The following is a 16,106-nucleotide window of genomic DNA, read 5'->3' as shown; positions in this document are numbered from 1 at the left end:
CCGCTACTACATCTGAAAGTCCTTTTCTGCCGCAGGAGAAGGCGGCGCAGTTTGGAAGCCACGGCAGGCGCCGAGAGCGCTTCTGAACCGGAGCCCGGGAGGGCAGCGAAGGGCGAGCGAAAGCGAAGGGGCGGCTCCGTGGCCCCCTCCCCCGACCTGGGAGGATTCTCCCCGGACCCCACTGAGATGGCCCCGCAGTCCCCCCGCACTGAGAGCGCGGCGACCTCCTAGCCCGGACTCCCAGCTCCGGGGATTCAGTCTCCCTGGCCAGAGTCCTTCCCACCCCACTCCAGTGCTTCCAGTCTCAGCCGCTGGAGACCAAGTCTGGTGTGGAGGGGAAAGGGGGCCCAGAAGGGCCTAATGGCCCTAAGAGGTTGATAGGCTCTCTCCCCACTTGCCCCTTCCAACCTGCCCCTGCCCCCAATCTCCCCAGGGTTCATTTGGGCCCCTGTCCCCTCTGCCTTACACAGGATGGCATCAACAGAACTCGCACCGGGAGAGGGAGGTGCCAAGACGCTTGCGCCTTCCTGGATGTTTGCTTTACTGCCCAGACCCACTCCCAGAGGGATATCAGCTGAGGAGATTGCCACTCTCAAGTGCACATTGCGCATTGCACAACTCCAGGGGGCACCATTTCTCCGGTAGTCATCGTAGACTTGTATAGCTGTTGTGACTGCTTTCCAGCAGATGGCACTCAAGCGTTTTGAGAAAGGGGTGCCTTTTTCTAATGCACCCAGCAGAGCTATCTGGGCTAGTGTCAGGGGTGGCTAGGCCCTCTGTGAGATCCTGTTGGCCTGTATCCCCTACCCTTTGCCTCAGTCTTGCCGGGATTAGGAGGGGTTCTAGAGTAGCATGTGGAGAAGGGACTCCTCTCCTAGGTGGTCTCTCAGGTCCCCCCGGGGTTTACCCATCCTCCCCCACAAAACTTCCTGCTATCCTGGAGCTGATTTCAGGGTAACGGCGCCTGTCCAGGCATACCTGGTGACCTACTGTGGATTTGTTTGGCTTGGCCTAGAGAGCTGCAGGGCAGCCAAGCTGAAGTGCAGATCAGAGACCCTCTTCCTGCTTCCTCTCCCAGGGCAGGGGTTTTTTTCAATCTCCCAGGGATTGGGCCCTCTCCTACTTTCTGCAAGTACAGACTGTCCAGGTGAGAGGAGGAAGAGGAGCTAGAAGCTGGACCTGCAGGGGCAGAACCAAAAGTTGCAAACTGACGGCACCTACTGGCAACCATAAAGACTGCAGGAGGGCTGGGGAGTTATGGCCGAGGACAAGATTCTGGGATTCTCTCCGTGCCATCTCATGGGCTACTGGGGTCTCTTCTGCCCCATCTGCCTTGGAGAAGAAGGGTAAAGAGAACCAGGATCCTCAAGTCCCTGGGGGAAGCCTGGCCAGTCCCTGATTCAGAAAACTGCCCCCAGGCCCCTCCCCATCCTTCACCATCAATGGACCCAGTTCTGCCACAAAATTATTGTGTGAACTTGGACACCACCCCTTGGAGCTCGAATGTCCCTAACTGCAATGGAGGTAGGTCATCTCCACCTAGCCTAGCTTTTGAAGCTCTTGTGAGAATAAAATGGGACCAGGAAGAATAGTTCTGATCCCAATGCCAGACTTGTCTTCTAGAGACCGCAGACCTGGGAGGCATAAAGGTACTGGGACATGGAGGAAGGAGGGCAGAACTGGCGATGAAGCATGAATGCAGGTGAGTGTAGGAAATCTGGACAGGTTTCCAGGTGAGACAGATGCCCACACTCCTACCCCAGCAGCCCCCCCAATCCATCCTCGGGCTCACCCCCATCACCATCTAGGATAATTCCTGGGAGGCAGGAGAATGAACACGAGGAGGCCCCCCCACCATTCATGCAACCCACCTTTACTGAGCACCTGTTGTGTGCAGGCTTTGTGCTACATCCAGGGGATCCAGACACAGCTGAGACCACTGTCCGCCCTCAGGGAGCTTACTGCCTAGTGAGGGGAGACAGACATATGAATAAAATAAGTGCAGGTGCCCTGGGGGTGTTTATAGGGGGCAGAGGGCCAGAGGCACAAATGGTCAGTTCGACCTCCAGGGCGTGGAAAGACTTCATGGAGGAGGTGACCCTTGAGCCAATGGTCTTCCATGCTAGAGGAACAAACACAGGTAGCATCAGGCTAACCTGGATTCTATCCCAGTTTTGCCGCCAAGGTCACCGGGGAACCTGAAACAAGTTACTCTCTGAGCTTCACTGAGCTTCACTTTTTTTTTCTTTTTTTTTTTTTTTGACATCTTTATTGGAGTATAATTGCTTTACAATGGTGTGTTAGTTTCTGCTTTATAACAAAGTGAATCAGCTATACATATACATATATCCCCATATCTCCTCCCTGTGGCATCTCCCTCCCACCCTCCCTATCCCACCTCTCTAGGTGGTCACAAAGCACAGAGTTGATCTCCCCGTGCTACACGGCTGCTTCCCACTAGCTATCTATCTTACATTTGGTAGTATATGTAAGTCCATGTCACTGTCTCACTTCGTCCCAGCTTACCCTTCCCCCTCCCTGTGTCCTCAAGTCCATTCTCTACGTCTGCGTCTTTATTCCTGTCCTTACCTGGAAAATGGTAAGAAAGAAAAACGGGTGGGGAGGGAAGAGAGAGAAAGAAAGAGTGGCCCGTGCAGTACCCAGCAAACAGTAGACACCAAATGTTTGCTCCCTCCTGTCCCTCCCTGGTGGAAACTAACTTCTCCACGTGGCTGGAGATCCCTCGGTGGCAGGATCTGTGTGTCCCCCACCAGACCAGAAGTTCCCAGTGGACTGGGTTTAGTATCTCCTCCTCCTCTGGCCTGCTGGTGTCTGCGAGAGGCTGTATATAAAGGGCATGGGATTTGGAGTCCCTGGACCTGGGTTCGAGTAGCAGCACAGCCACGTAAGAGCTTTGTTCACCAGAAACTAACATAACCTTGTAAATTAACTATACTTCAATTTTTTTAAAAAGGAGTTTTGGACACACACTTAATGTCTTGAAGGGTCATTTTCATCCTCTGTTAAAAGAGAGAGAGAGAGAGAGAGAATCATTGGGCTTGCCCCACAGGATGATTGCAAGAAAAAGTGAGATAATGGAAGAGAAAGGACTTTGGAACCCGAGGAATGAGAAGCAGATGCTGCGTATTGGTTTTCTCCACCTGACTGCCGTCTATTTGACGACAGGGAACCCCCCAGAGGCAGAAACCTGGTTCTCCTTCTCTGTGGTCTTCCCCAGCCCAGGGCTCTACGGGTAAAAGAAACTCTTCCTTCCCCTCAGCATCCCTGTCTGTCCCTCACCTCCTGGACACCCAGGGGGGCCAGGAAGATGCTCCTAATGGAGGGGTGAAAAGCCTCGCTCCCTTCAGCCTCTTCCACCCCACACCCTCACTAGCTCCCTTGTTAAGTCAGTATCAAATGTCTACTGGGCTCCAGCTGGGCTTCTTAGATAATCAATAAGAAAAAGAGCTCTATTCCCAAGGGAAAGACACAGTCCTGTCCTCAGGGAAACCCCCGATCTGATGGGCTTGCCCCAGGGAGCATCTCATAGGATGGAGTAGGCAAAGTGTACATACTGATGAAGATTAACATTTAATGAGCGTGGACCTCACACTGGACATGTTCTAAGTGCTTCACTATGTCCCCTTCACAACAACCTCATGAAGTAGTTAGTCACTATCATTATCCCCTTTTTAAGATAGGGAAAGTGAGGCACAGAGAGGTATGTAACTTACTCAAGGTCACACAGCAAGTAAGTGGAAGATCAGGGATGTGAACCCAGGCAGCCTGGCTCCAGGGTCTGTATGATTAACCCTTATGGTTTACTGCCTTCAGAAACAGCTGGTCGGAAGCATTGTAAACAAATGCCGAGAGCAAAAGACTACGGTGCAGCGTGCAAGCTGATCAGGGCAGAGGGGACATTGATGTGGGACGGGGCCCCAGGCCTCCCCATAACTTTGGCTTCCCAGCCCCTGTCTGGCTGCCCTGGACTGTCCACTGTGCCCACACCAAATAGGGAGCTCAACTTCCCTCCATGTTGGCTGATGTCCAAGCCCCCGATACAACATCCTTCGTAGTCGCCCCAGGTGTGGGCTGAGCAACGGCACCTCAGTATGGCTGCCTCCTTGCCCACCAGGGCCCCACACTTGGCGAGACCAGATCAGGAGAGCAAGGATCTCCACAAATACTCCACAGCACAGAGGGAGGTCTGGTCCAGAGGACAGAGCCTGAGTCCTTCCCGCAGGTCATGCAGCTCCAGAAGTGAACACCCAGGCAGGGGAGAGAGTGGGGAAAGGAGAGCCCATCTGCCATTGGGCTGGCCGGGATCCAGTTTCATACCTCCAGTCCAACCTGCTCTGCTGCTTGCGAGCTTTGTGGCCATGTGCCCTTCCTCGGCTTCAGTTTTACCATCTGTAAAATGGGGGGAGGGGAGCTCATTGAATTGTGAAGTCCTTTCCAGCTGGAGCAGTCTAGGAATCTAGAACCTCTGGAGTTCTTTTACATGGTCCTAGGCCCAGTGTTGGCATGGCTTCCAACCCTCCAGAGTTTGCACTGTTTCCAGGCTTACTGGCACTGGCAAAATCTCTGTCTCATTGCTCAAAGCCTGCACAGCAGATGAGCCGAGTGAATGATGCTGGGCTCTTTGAGAGCTCTGTCACCACCCAGAGAGGTGATAAGGCTCACCCAAAGGCACACAGCGAGTAAGTAATCCAGCCAAGACTTAAGCGAGGTACAGTTACTGCCTGCTGCAGACTTAGCCCCCTGTGCCATGCTACCCCTGCTGCCAGAGCATCGCCAGCAAGCCACGGGTTCGAGACTCAGGGAAGGTGGCGATGGGGGCAGTGGGCGGTGGAGAAAAAGCAGATGCTACCTGGGCGAATCTATTCAGAAGACACTTGCAAAAGTAGAGACACAGAGGCAACTCCGGGCCAGGAGAGACAGATGTTAGGGTGGGAAAATCATCCTCCCTGCCTCCCCTGACGCCTGTTAAGAGCAAGGTTTCTGCTTGCCAGGTGCCTCTTGGCCTGATAGCTCAGAAGCTCAGAATCAGAGCAGACCCCGAGTCCTTTCCACACACTCCCTGGAAGACTCCAAGCCCTGCCTCTTACTCCCCTGGCCCTGGAGAAAGAGTGCTACCTACCCCTTAGAAAATCCCAAAGAGACTCTACCAAGGGACTGCTGACCCCACAGAATCGCCCCCAAAAGAGCTCTAGGATTAGAGACCCCACGGAGGAGCCCTCAGATTCAGTAAAACCCAAGAGACAGGGCCTGGGTTCCAGAGAGATCCCAACACACACACACAGGGGCCCTATTCCCCAGCCGCATGCGTCGCCCTCTCCCTACCAGCACCAGGAGTTCACAAATAGCCCCGGTCGCACCTTCTGCTTAGTCCCAGACCTCTCTTCTGGCCCCATCACCCCACGTCCAGAGCCAAGAGCTCTGGTCCCTCACATCACGCTTGATGTCTCACCCTTTCTTTCCTCCCCACCCCCACCCACTTCACCCCAGCCTTCCTCTTCTCCCCACCCAGGAGAATATCCTGGTCAGAGGAGCTTCCCAAACTTGGTAACCAACATCCCAACACCACTGGGGAAAAGTGAGGAAGACACACCCCCCCCAGGACAAGTGAGTAGACTGCAAGAAAGGAAGGGGGAAAGGAGTAACTATGGCCTCCATTCCCTCATCTGCAAAATAGGGATGATAACCATACCAGCCTCGCAAGGTTGTTACAAGACGCTGTACAGAGTGCTTCCTTCTGGTTATACCTCATTTAATAAATACACATGGAGGGCTTCCCTGGTAGCGCAGTGGCTGGGAGTCTGCCTGCCGATGCAGGGGACGCGGGTTCGTGCCCCGGTCTGGGAAGATCCCACATGGCGCGAAGCGGCTGGGCCCGTGAGCCATGGCCGCTGAGCCTGCGCGTCCGGAGCCCGTGCTCCGCAACGGGAGAGGCCACAACAGTGAGAGGCCTGCGTACCGCAAAAAATAATAAATAAATACATACATATGGAAAAACATAATGGAATACTACTACATATCCTCCACCAGACTTGGTAACAATTTTAAATTTGACAGTACCAGAATGTGGAGTGAGGGGATTCTTGTACAATGCTGGCAAGAAAACAAACTTGTACAACCACTTGGAAGCAACCAACAATCCCACCCCGAGAATACACCCAGTAGAAATGTCTGTGTGTGTTTATTTGTGTGTATTCCAAAGCACACGTGTAAGAGTATTCATAGCGGCATTATTCAGCCCAACATTGGAATCAATGGTAGAATAGATAAATCTATAATTGAATAAACTATCGCTACATCCAACAACATAGATGAATCGCACGTTAAACAGATTAATACTGTATGATTCTCTTATTCAAAAGCAGGCAAAGCTAATCTATGGTTTTAGAAATCAGGTTACTTTTGGGGAGAAGGGTGGGAATAATCACTGGAAGGGGTCTTATGGGGTACAGGTAATGTTCATTATTTAGTTACATAGTGTATTCACTATGTGAATGTTCACTGAGCTAAACGTTTATTTCTGCACTTTTCTGTATGTTACACTTTAATGTTTTTAAGAAAAAACTTTTTTGTTTATTTTTTTGAAGAGCCCTAGCTCTCAAGTCATCCCGCCTGGACTGGACTTCTGGCAGTAGATTTAGAATAAGTTAGCACATCTCTCTATGCCTGGGTGCCTTCATCTTCCATATTAATCACCCATCATGTTATATAGGGCGGCTATAGTGATTAAATGAATGTATCTGCGTAAAATGCTTACAGTGATGCCTGCTCCTTATTTTTTTATTTTTTTATTTTTTGTGGTACGCGGGCCTCTCACTGCTGTGGCCTCTCCCGCTGCGGAGCACAGGCTCCGGACGCACAGGCTCAGCGGCCATGGCTCACGGGCCCAGCCGCTCCGCGGCATGTGGGATCCTCCCGGACCGGGGCACGAACTCTTGTCCCCTGCATCGGCAGGCGGACTCTCAACCACTGCGCCACCAGGGAAGCCTGCCTGCTCCTTATTAAGTGTCCAGTGAGTGTTAGTTATTAGCCATGACCAGCCAGGTTAGTGAGGTGAAGCGCCTGAAACCAAAGCGCCGGCACTGAATTCTGGATTTGCCATTTCTTAGCCCTGTGACTTCAGCCAAATGACATCCTCCCTCTTATCCTTAAACGCTCTCTGTTGTAAAAGAGGAATAACACCAGCCCAGCCTGATAGAGAGCTGTGCGAGAACCTACAGAGACTATCTATGTAGAGCAGTCGGCGCAGTGCCCGGCACACATACATATTAGCCATGATGATGATTGATCACCATGGTAACCCTATAAACCCATTTTATAGATGGGACTTCAGGTAGTCAAAAGACTGGATTAAGGTCTCATGGAACTAAACGTGAGTTAAATCCTTTTGGGGGATGATAGAGCTCCACCTGGCACCCCCGCCACATCCCCTCTTTCACATAACCCCCATCCTCTTCTCTCCTAAAGCCTGTATTCCTCCCGCTCTCACCCCTCAGCCCTCACTGTTCCCAGAGGCTTGATATTTGGAGCCAGTAATCCTCAATAACTGTGCAGTCTGTTCCTCACCACCACCCAGTCATGACGATCTAAAGAGCAGCAGAAGCTGGTCCCAAAGCCAGGGGAAAACCAGACAGCCCGTAATGGAGACGAGCTTTGCCCTTAGGTTGGGGTGCACAAGCTATAGGTCAGAGAGCTCTTGCAGTCAGAGCTAGGGGTTCAAATCCCAGCTGTGCCCTGATTAACTGTGCACTGTGGGCTTGTCTCTTCACCATGATGGTCCTCAGTTTCCTCATCTGTAAAATGGGGATGCCAGTCCCTACTTCACTCTGTAGGGCTATCAGGAGTATCAAATGAGGCTATCCACATAAGTGAAAGGACGTATATCCCAGAACACAGGTTACAAATTAGTAGCTCAATGTTTTGTCAAATCACACTGACGTTCAGCCTCTACTCAGGCTCCCCGCACCAGCAAACAAACAAGCAAGTATGCATTAGGAGAGGGAGGGAAGGGTCTGGAGCCCAAAGAGATGAGACGGCCAGAGGGACAGATGGATGCGGGTAGAGGTACACAGCACCACACCCCAGCCTACTCCTGCCTTTCAGGGTCCCACCCTAATGCCCCCTGCAATTCTGACACCTAGTCTGATGTGTGGGTTTTCCAACACCATCAAGACATTCTACAACACTAGCTTGGTGTCCTACAATTTAACTCAATTCTCACTGTCTACCTGGAGATGGCATCAGATCCCACAGGTTAAGGGCTCAGTCCAACAATACCACCCCCCCCTCACCTTCAGATGCCAATCACAAGCTCAGGTTGTCACCTGGGCTTCTGACTGACCAGTTATATATAAGAAGTTCCAATGACGCCCCGCCTTGGGTTCAATTAATTTGCTGGGGCACCTCACAGAACTCAGAGAAACATTTTACTTACTAGATTACTGGTTTATTATAGAAGGATATAACTCAGGAACAGCCAGATGGAAGAGAGACATAGGGCAAGGTATGGGGAAAGGTGGGTGGAGCTTCTCCTACCCAGCCACTCTCTTAGCACTCTGAGTGTTCTCTGATGCAGGAGCTCTCCAAATCCCATCCTTTTGGTTTTATGGAGGCTTCATTACATGGGCATGACTGGTTAAATCATTGGTCATTGGTGATTGAACTCAATCTCTGGCACCTCTCTCCTCCAAGGTCAGTGTTGGGACCAAAATTTCTAAACCTCTGATAACTTTCTACTCCCATCAGGGCTCCTGGCTTAGCCCCATTGCCTTCCCCTACAAAAGTCCCTCACCCCAAATACATACACTCCCCTTCTGTGGTTCACCTCCACCCCTCCTGCCTCTCCTTCCACATATAGGATGGAATCAGGCCTCCTGATCCCCCTGGCTGCCAGTGGTTTCCAGAACCCCCAGGACATCAGGGATACCCTGGCCATGAAGACTCCCAGAACCACCCTGGATACCTAGGGACTGGGACTGGTGGGCTCCAGGAGCCTGGCTGTCCAAGGCTGCCAAGCCCACATGGGGTCCCATGGAGGTCAGGGACCGGTGGGGACCCTCTGGGCAAGAGTTTCCTCCAGGCCAGACAAGTCAGCCAGGTCCACTCACCTTGGCACCCAGTCTCCTCTATCCCGAGCCCGCCTGCAACTCCCTCAACACCCTTTTTAACTTCTTTCTGGGGACTGCTCACTTATCGCTGAGCTTGAGTTTTAGCCATCATTTTTCTAGTTGTCCTATTGCCATGAGTAGAATGTGAGTTACTGGACATCGGCAACTGGGCCTTTCTCTCCTCCTCTTCCCCCTGTTTCTTTACTTTCTCCCTCCCTCCTTTTCTTTAGCACCTCACCTCCATCCTTCCCTACAACCTTTCCCATAACAAATGCTGCTCACATGTAAGACACTGTGTCCGACGCATCCCTGTGTGGTCTTAGACTGGCATATAATAGATGCTCAGGAATATCTACTGTTGGTTCACTGACCCCCTACCCTACCTCCCCTCTCTCCCACCTATCTCTCTCCCTTTGGGGGTCTTTCCCCAGGACTGAAGAGCTCATCTCATCCTGTGTTCTACCCCCCTTCCCAGTACAGGGCCAAAAAGCAGAGGAAGGCTCCATGGGTGCCCTAGGTTTGTCCCATAGGCTTGGAGGGGCCTCCTGGAGCCCCAGGTCCATCTGGAAATGTCATCTATGCTCAGCTGGATCTCCCTGAGGGGACAGGACAGAGGACCCCTCCTTCATGGCTGCTGTCCCCTCTTTCTCTCTTACTTCCTCTTCCTCCCTGAAGCAATGTTCTCAAATCTGCCTTTCAGATCTCACCATCCACTGTTAGAGATTAATTGGCTTTGAGGAGGCAGTGTATGTAGTAGAACATCAATAGTCTGGGAATTGTGTGATCTTAGACATCTCACTTCTCATATGTCAGTGAAGCCTGTGAAAGTATTTTTTTCCCCTCAGAATAAATGATTCCAGATGCTCCCTTCATCCTCTCTTCTCTCATTTGTTTGCTCAAAATTTGTCCTTTGCAATACCCTGCTGTTCCCCTCATTCCTTCATCTGCTCCACCTCTTTCCGAGTGGCATCAGTGGACACCCTCCTCCCTACTGCCAGTACCCCCATCACTACCCCCCAACACACACCTTCTGTATTCAGGTCGCCCCAAGAAAAAGAGGTAGGAGGGTGTCTACAGAGACCCCGTGGGACTGCCCTGGCTCTGCTTCCAGAGGACAGACCTAACCCGAGTCCCACCTCTCTGCTGAGCGCACGTGAGGCATGTGGATAGAGGAGCACCACATCTAAGCACACGCCCACCTCACCCCATCCTTAGAGGTGCCCAGTTTCGATCCCTGGTCAGGGAACTAAGATCCTGCAAGCTGAGTGGCGAGGCCAAGAAAAAAAGTGATCTGGGAAGAACAGAATAGCTGAGAGAACCGGAGGAGGAGGAGGGCTTGCGAATGAGATTGCTGGGCCTGCTGACTTTATCCACTTTCCAGTTAGGAGTAGGATTCATTCGCCCTAGTGGAGAATTCCTCGCCTTTTCACCTCATGGGGATGCAGACTTGCTCAGGAAAAGTCTCTCCTGGGACACTTGCAGCTGACCTCTTCTGCCTCTTCTGGGTTTTCTTTCCTGCAACTCCCTCACTGGGGAGAGAGTCCAGGCCCAGATGCTCCAGGACAGTCCCAGTGTCCCCAACGGCAGCCCAGCCAACATCAGTAATAGATACTGAGCTTTCCACTGAATCCCCGGAGGATGGAGCAAACGGTTGGTACAGTGGGCCCTAGCTTCCAGTTGGGGGCGCAAGCAGAGGCATTTCCCTTCACTTTAGTGTTTGACTTTGCCAGGCCAGCCCTCCAGAGTCCTGCGCTCCTGAAACAGGGGTTTTGCTGCTGGTATGCTGCCCCCAGGTGGACAATGAGAGTACTGATAGTACCGTTAGCGAAGAGCCTCCTGGGGAATAATGGGCATCGTACAAGGTGCCGAGGATTCCAAAGACGCAGGCAGTCCCTGCCTTCAGAAGTGCTTGTGGTCTGAACACGGAGCCCTGCAGGCAAGCACACCACGGTCAGTGCTGCGTAATAGAGAGAAATGCCCTGGATGCCAAGGAAACAGAGGAGCCAGAGTGGTTAGGAAGAGCTTCAAGGGAGGAGACTTCGGATCTAAGTCTTGAAAGGTAAGTAGAAATTCACAATCTTGAGGAAATCACCTAACCCCTCCAAGCCTCAGTTTTCTCAGTTTAAAAGGTCTTTGTAAAGATCGGGGGGGAAATTATGTAAAGTGCTTATTATAGTATCTAGTACATAACCGGCACTCAGAAATTTACGTATATCCGATTTATTCTAAGGAACTGGCTCCGATTATGGGGGTTGACAAGTCTGCAATCTGTAGGGCAGACCGGCAGCCTGGAGACTCTTGCAGGATTTCTATGTTACATTCTTGAGGCAGAATTCTTTCTGGGAAACCTCAGTTTTCTGCTCTTAAGTCCTTCAACTGATCAGATGAGGCCCACTGGAATTATAAAGGGTTACTCCTTTTACTTAAGGTCAACTGGTTGTAGATGATGCTAATTACATCTACAAAATACCTTCACAGCAATATCTAGACTGGAGTTTGACCAAACACCGGATACCCTAGGGTAGCCAAGCTGACACAGAAAATTAACCATCACAGACATCATTCCAAGCAGAGGCTACTCCAGACAGGGGCTATATTACATTTCCCCACTTGATTAGGCTTTTTTTTTTTTTTTTTTTTTTTTTTTTTTTTTGCAGTACACGGGCCTCTCACTGCTGTGGCCTCTCCCGTTGTGGAGCACAGGCTCCGGATGCCAAGGCTCCGGATGCCAAGGCTCAGCGGCCATGGCTCACGGGCCCAGCCGCTCTGCAGCATGTGGGATCCTCCCGGACCGGGGCACGAACCCGTGTCCCCTGCATCGGCAGGTGGACTCTCAACCACTGCACCACCAGAGAAACCCTGATTAGGCTTTTTGAAAAATCACTCTGTTAAACGAGTAAAACGTACGTGTTTAAATAATACTAGACTTGAATCTGATAAATAATTTGTAGCACAATTCATAGAAATGTAAACTCCAGTGGGCTTGAGCTCTGGTGCAGCTCCAGGCTGGGCACTGGCGGGGGAGGGGAAGACAAAGATGCAGACATACCCTGATTTAAACCAACTCAATGCACAAAAAGTTATATTTGCAATCACACAGTGTTAAAACAAGAAGGGCTCCCCCCCCTTAAAAATCATTTGCCCAGGGTTTTTGTTTGTTCATTTTTGTTCGTTTGTTTTTTTAATGTAAGCAGTGGATCATCATTTTCAAATGAAATCTTGCACAGAATCTTACACAGGACATAGAAGATGAAAATGGAGCTTCTCTGGGTTGAAGAACCTGGGCCTCACCTCCTCTAACCAACCTCCCCATTCTCACCATCACCTCTCGAAGACTGAGGAAGGCATAGGCTTCAGTTTACAGGTGGGGAAACTGAGACCTAGAGAGAGGAGATGTGCCCAAGGTCATGCAACTAGTGACGACACAGCTGAGCTAGGACTTCCCACCACTACACACTGTCCCTCAATTTGGTCCAAAGATTGAGTTTTTCTGCAGTCTTCACCACTGGGTTCAATCAACTGCAAGTTTCCCCCGTATATTGAAAACCTTTCTATCTACGAAGCTCACATTCTCACATAAACTTGTATAGTCAGGTATGCCATGTTCTCTGAGGTGGGGAAAAGGGACAGCAGTGAGAAGGGTGTAGGGCATGGAGGAAAACAAACACTTAGAAAGCCACATGGCAAAAGGTAATGAAACAGAGAATTACCCAGACCCATGATTACTGAGGGAAATCTTTTAAATTTTGCTTATTTAAGCTAACTTGTCACATTATAAAAATAATATGTCTAGAATTTTAAATTTTTCACATAGGATAGAAGGGAAAACATGAAAAGTTTTCCTTTGCCTCCATATGTTTACAATTCCTTCCAGATGTTTTTCAATGCATACGTAAACATTTACCCAAATGGGATTATGCCCTACACACTATTCTTTACCTCACTTTTTTAAACTTAACAATATATCTTAGTGATATTTCCATATCAGTACACCTAGATCAACTTCATTCTAGAGGAAAGAAACACTGCCCTTCCAAGGGGAGTTCCCAGTGGGAGGATGGAGACCCCTCCCCCACTGAGTGGAGAGACAGGAAACACACAACACCCAGAAGAAATACTGATGAAAGGAACTCATCCGCATATGCAAATGTACTCCAAAGGTCTCGAGGGAGCCTCAATAAAAAAAGATGGCCTGAGAAGATTCTCTGGAGACTCCTTGGAAGAAGGAAATTTTGAATTGGTTTTGGAAGAATGGATTTGTTAAAATGGACCAGGATTTGGGAGGAAGGTCTTGAAAAGGAGTAGAGGTAATAACTGCTAACATGTTTTGAGCACTTACTAATTTGCCAAGCAATGCACTAAGGGCTTTGCATGTGTTACCCACCCTGTGAGGAGGTACTCTCATTATCCCCATTTTAGATGAAGAAGTGGAGGTACAGTGAGCCTGAGTGACTCGCCCAAGGTCATACACCCAGCAAATCAGGAATCTGACTCAGCTACTCAACTTTGCCCCTACAGGTGGGTGTAAAGATGGGGGCAAGGTCCAGAGTATCTAGTTTGGGCCCCTGCGGAATTGGGGGAAGGAGGGGTAAGGGGAGGATGAGGGTGATGGCAGCCCCCTCTCTCCTTGGAACTGACCCCCAATCCCTTCTTGCCTCCCAGGACTAGAGGCTAGCAGGCACCTAGAACTCTCTCTTTGTGGACGATGCCTCCCAGGCCACCTGTCCCAGACTCCCTTCTTCCCCCTCTCCTACCTCAAGTCCTGCAGGACCCTCTGTGATAAGCTCTGGAAAGGAGGAGGGGCTGAAAGAGAAATAGTTTGTGTCCCGAAGAGAAGCCTACCCCCACTGCCACCACAAGACCATCCTGGGCTGGAGGACTGGAAGGTTGTCTTAGGTGCTTCCATATCTCATTTAGCCCTCTGTACCTTTGATAAAGGATAATGACATGGGGAAATTGAGGCTCAGGGAGATTTCTGACTCAGGCATGTATGACTCCAAATTCCTTTTGACTCCCCAGTTCTGCTTCAGGGCCTTTGGAACAAAGACCCACACAGTCAGGATCAGGCTAAACTGCAGGGATATTTAAAGCTGGGTACCAGAAAATAGGGCTGGAGCTGCTTATTAAATTCCCATCGCCTCATCCCCTGATAGGTCTTGCAGGGAACTGCAGGCTAGGATGAGCTACAAGGTGGAGGCCAAGAGGCAGAGGCTGGATTGCCATCCTTGGGGGAGGATGCCCACCTACCCTTACCACCTGGGGCCTCTGTGTTCCAAGAGGTAGAAGGCATGGCTGGTCTCTGTCAGGGTCACCCTCTGTCTTGGGGAAGCTGCAGAGAATGACAGGCTGGCCCCGGAGCCTAGGACCTGCTCAGCCTTCCAGATGGGCAGAAGCTACTGGATGTGGATGGGCTTCCCTACAACTGCTCTGAGACCCTGGTGGTCCTGTGCATTGAGGCTGCCTTTCTTTTTTTTTTTTTACGGTACGCGGGCCTCTCACTGCTGTGGCCTCTCCCGTTGCGGAGCACAGTCTCCGGACGTGCAGGCTCAGCGGCCGTGGCTCACGGGCCCAGCCACTCTGCGGCATGTGGGATCTTCCTGGACCGGGGCACGAACCCAAGTCCCCTGCATCGGCAGGTGGACTCTCAACCACTGCGCCACCAGGGAAGCCCGAGGCTGCCTTTCTGTATCAGTACAGAGCAGGTGTTGAGCAGGGTGGAGCTGAAAACACTCAGAAACTACTGGAGGCCAGGAGACCAAGAGGACAGGGACCAGAGCAATGCCAAAACTCCATTCCTTTGGCTTTTCCAATTACCCTAGTCCATGGGCCACTTCCATCCTTGACTTCCTGTCACAACACACCCCCTCCTCACTGGCCCTCCCTGGGGCTTTGCCAGCAGAGTGGGCATTGGATACTCTGCGGTGATTTAACAATTGGTTGACCTGATTTCTTTTCGAAGGAAAAAAAAGAGGGATTAAATCCACAAATTGTCATGCCAACCTAAAGAAAATCCCTGCTTCCTGATTCTGATTCTGTTAGTTTACTATTCTAAACACCTTATGTTTATGTCCTGTAATCCTCACACCACTCTGCGGTAACAGTTATTCTTCTCTTTTTTGAGAGGAGGAAAAGAAAACACTGAGAAGCCTGCCTCCATCAAAACCACACGACTGGCAAATTGCTGAGTCGGGATTGAAACTAGGGGAATAATGATTGGAAGGAGGTGGTCCTGATGGGTTCGTAGTCACTCTAATTGTGCAGTTATTTTTTCTAGCATCTTTTAAAGGCAACGACTTTTTTTTTTTTTTTGTCATTTTAACCTTGTGGATTGAGGAGGACAGAAGAAACCCATTCAAACATTTAGACGTCAGAGTAAACGTCTTTGGCATTTCCTCGTCAAATCTGGACTGCAGGGCTCAGGGAATTTAAATCAGAGGAGAGCAAAAGTAACAAGTACGAGGGCATCCTGCTGGCCGTCTGAGGGAAAAGTTATGGTCTTAGAATGGCCCCTAAACCATCCTCAACTCCTGAGGTGGTGACTATAAATTATTCCCTTTGATTGACCAGTCGCAGCCCCACGCCGCTCTTCCCCGGGGCCTGGAATGCTGCTCTCTCTTCTGTGTGGTCTCTCTATGCCCTTCTATTATACGAAAACCCACCAACTATACAGCTTTTGTTTCTTAAAAAATAAATTTGGGGGACTTCCCTAGTGGCGCAGTGGTTAAGAATCTGCCTGCCAATGCAGAGGACATGGGTTCGAGCCCTGGTCCGGGACGATCCCACATGCCGCGGAGCAACTAAGCCCATGTGCCACAACTACTGAGCCTGCGCTCTAGAGACCGCGAGCCACAACTACTGAGCCCGGGTGCCACAACTACTGAAGCCCGCGCGCCTAGAGCCTGTGCTCTGCAGCAAGAGAAGCCACCGAGCCTGCGCACTGCAACGAAGAGTAGCCCCCGCTCGCTGCAACTAGAGAAAGCC

General features: G+C 50.7%; 1 long non-coding RNA gene across 1 annotated transcript; it reads left to right on the top strand.

Moving 5' to 3' along the window:
- Positions 1–18: 18 nt before the first annotated feature.
- LOC132511328 (uncharacterized) lies at positions 19–5,694 on the top strand. The gene is made up of 3 exons (XR_009537591.1): positions 19–327; positions 471–1,702; positions 5,531–5,694. It is a non-coding gene; the product is annotated as an uncharacterized LOC132511328 (long non-coding RNA).
- The last annotated feature ends 10,412 nt before the right edge of the window (positions 5,695–16,106 follow it).

This window comes from Lagenorhynchus albirostris, chromosome 20, assembly GCF_949774975.1.
Source record: "Lagenorhynchus albirostris chromosome 20, mLagAlb1.1, whole genome shotgun sequence".
Taxonomy (NCBI): domain Eukaryota; kingdom Metazoa; phylum Chordata; class Mammalia; order Artiodactyla; family Delphinidae; genus Lagenorhynchus; species Lagenorhynchus albirostris.
This window is presented reverse-complemented; position numbering and strand designations above follow the sequence as displayed.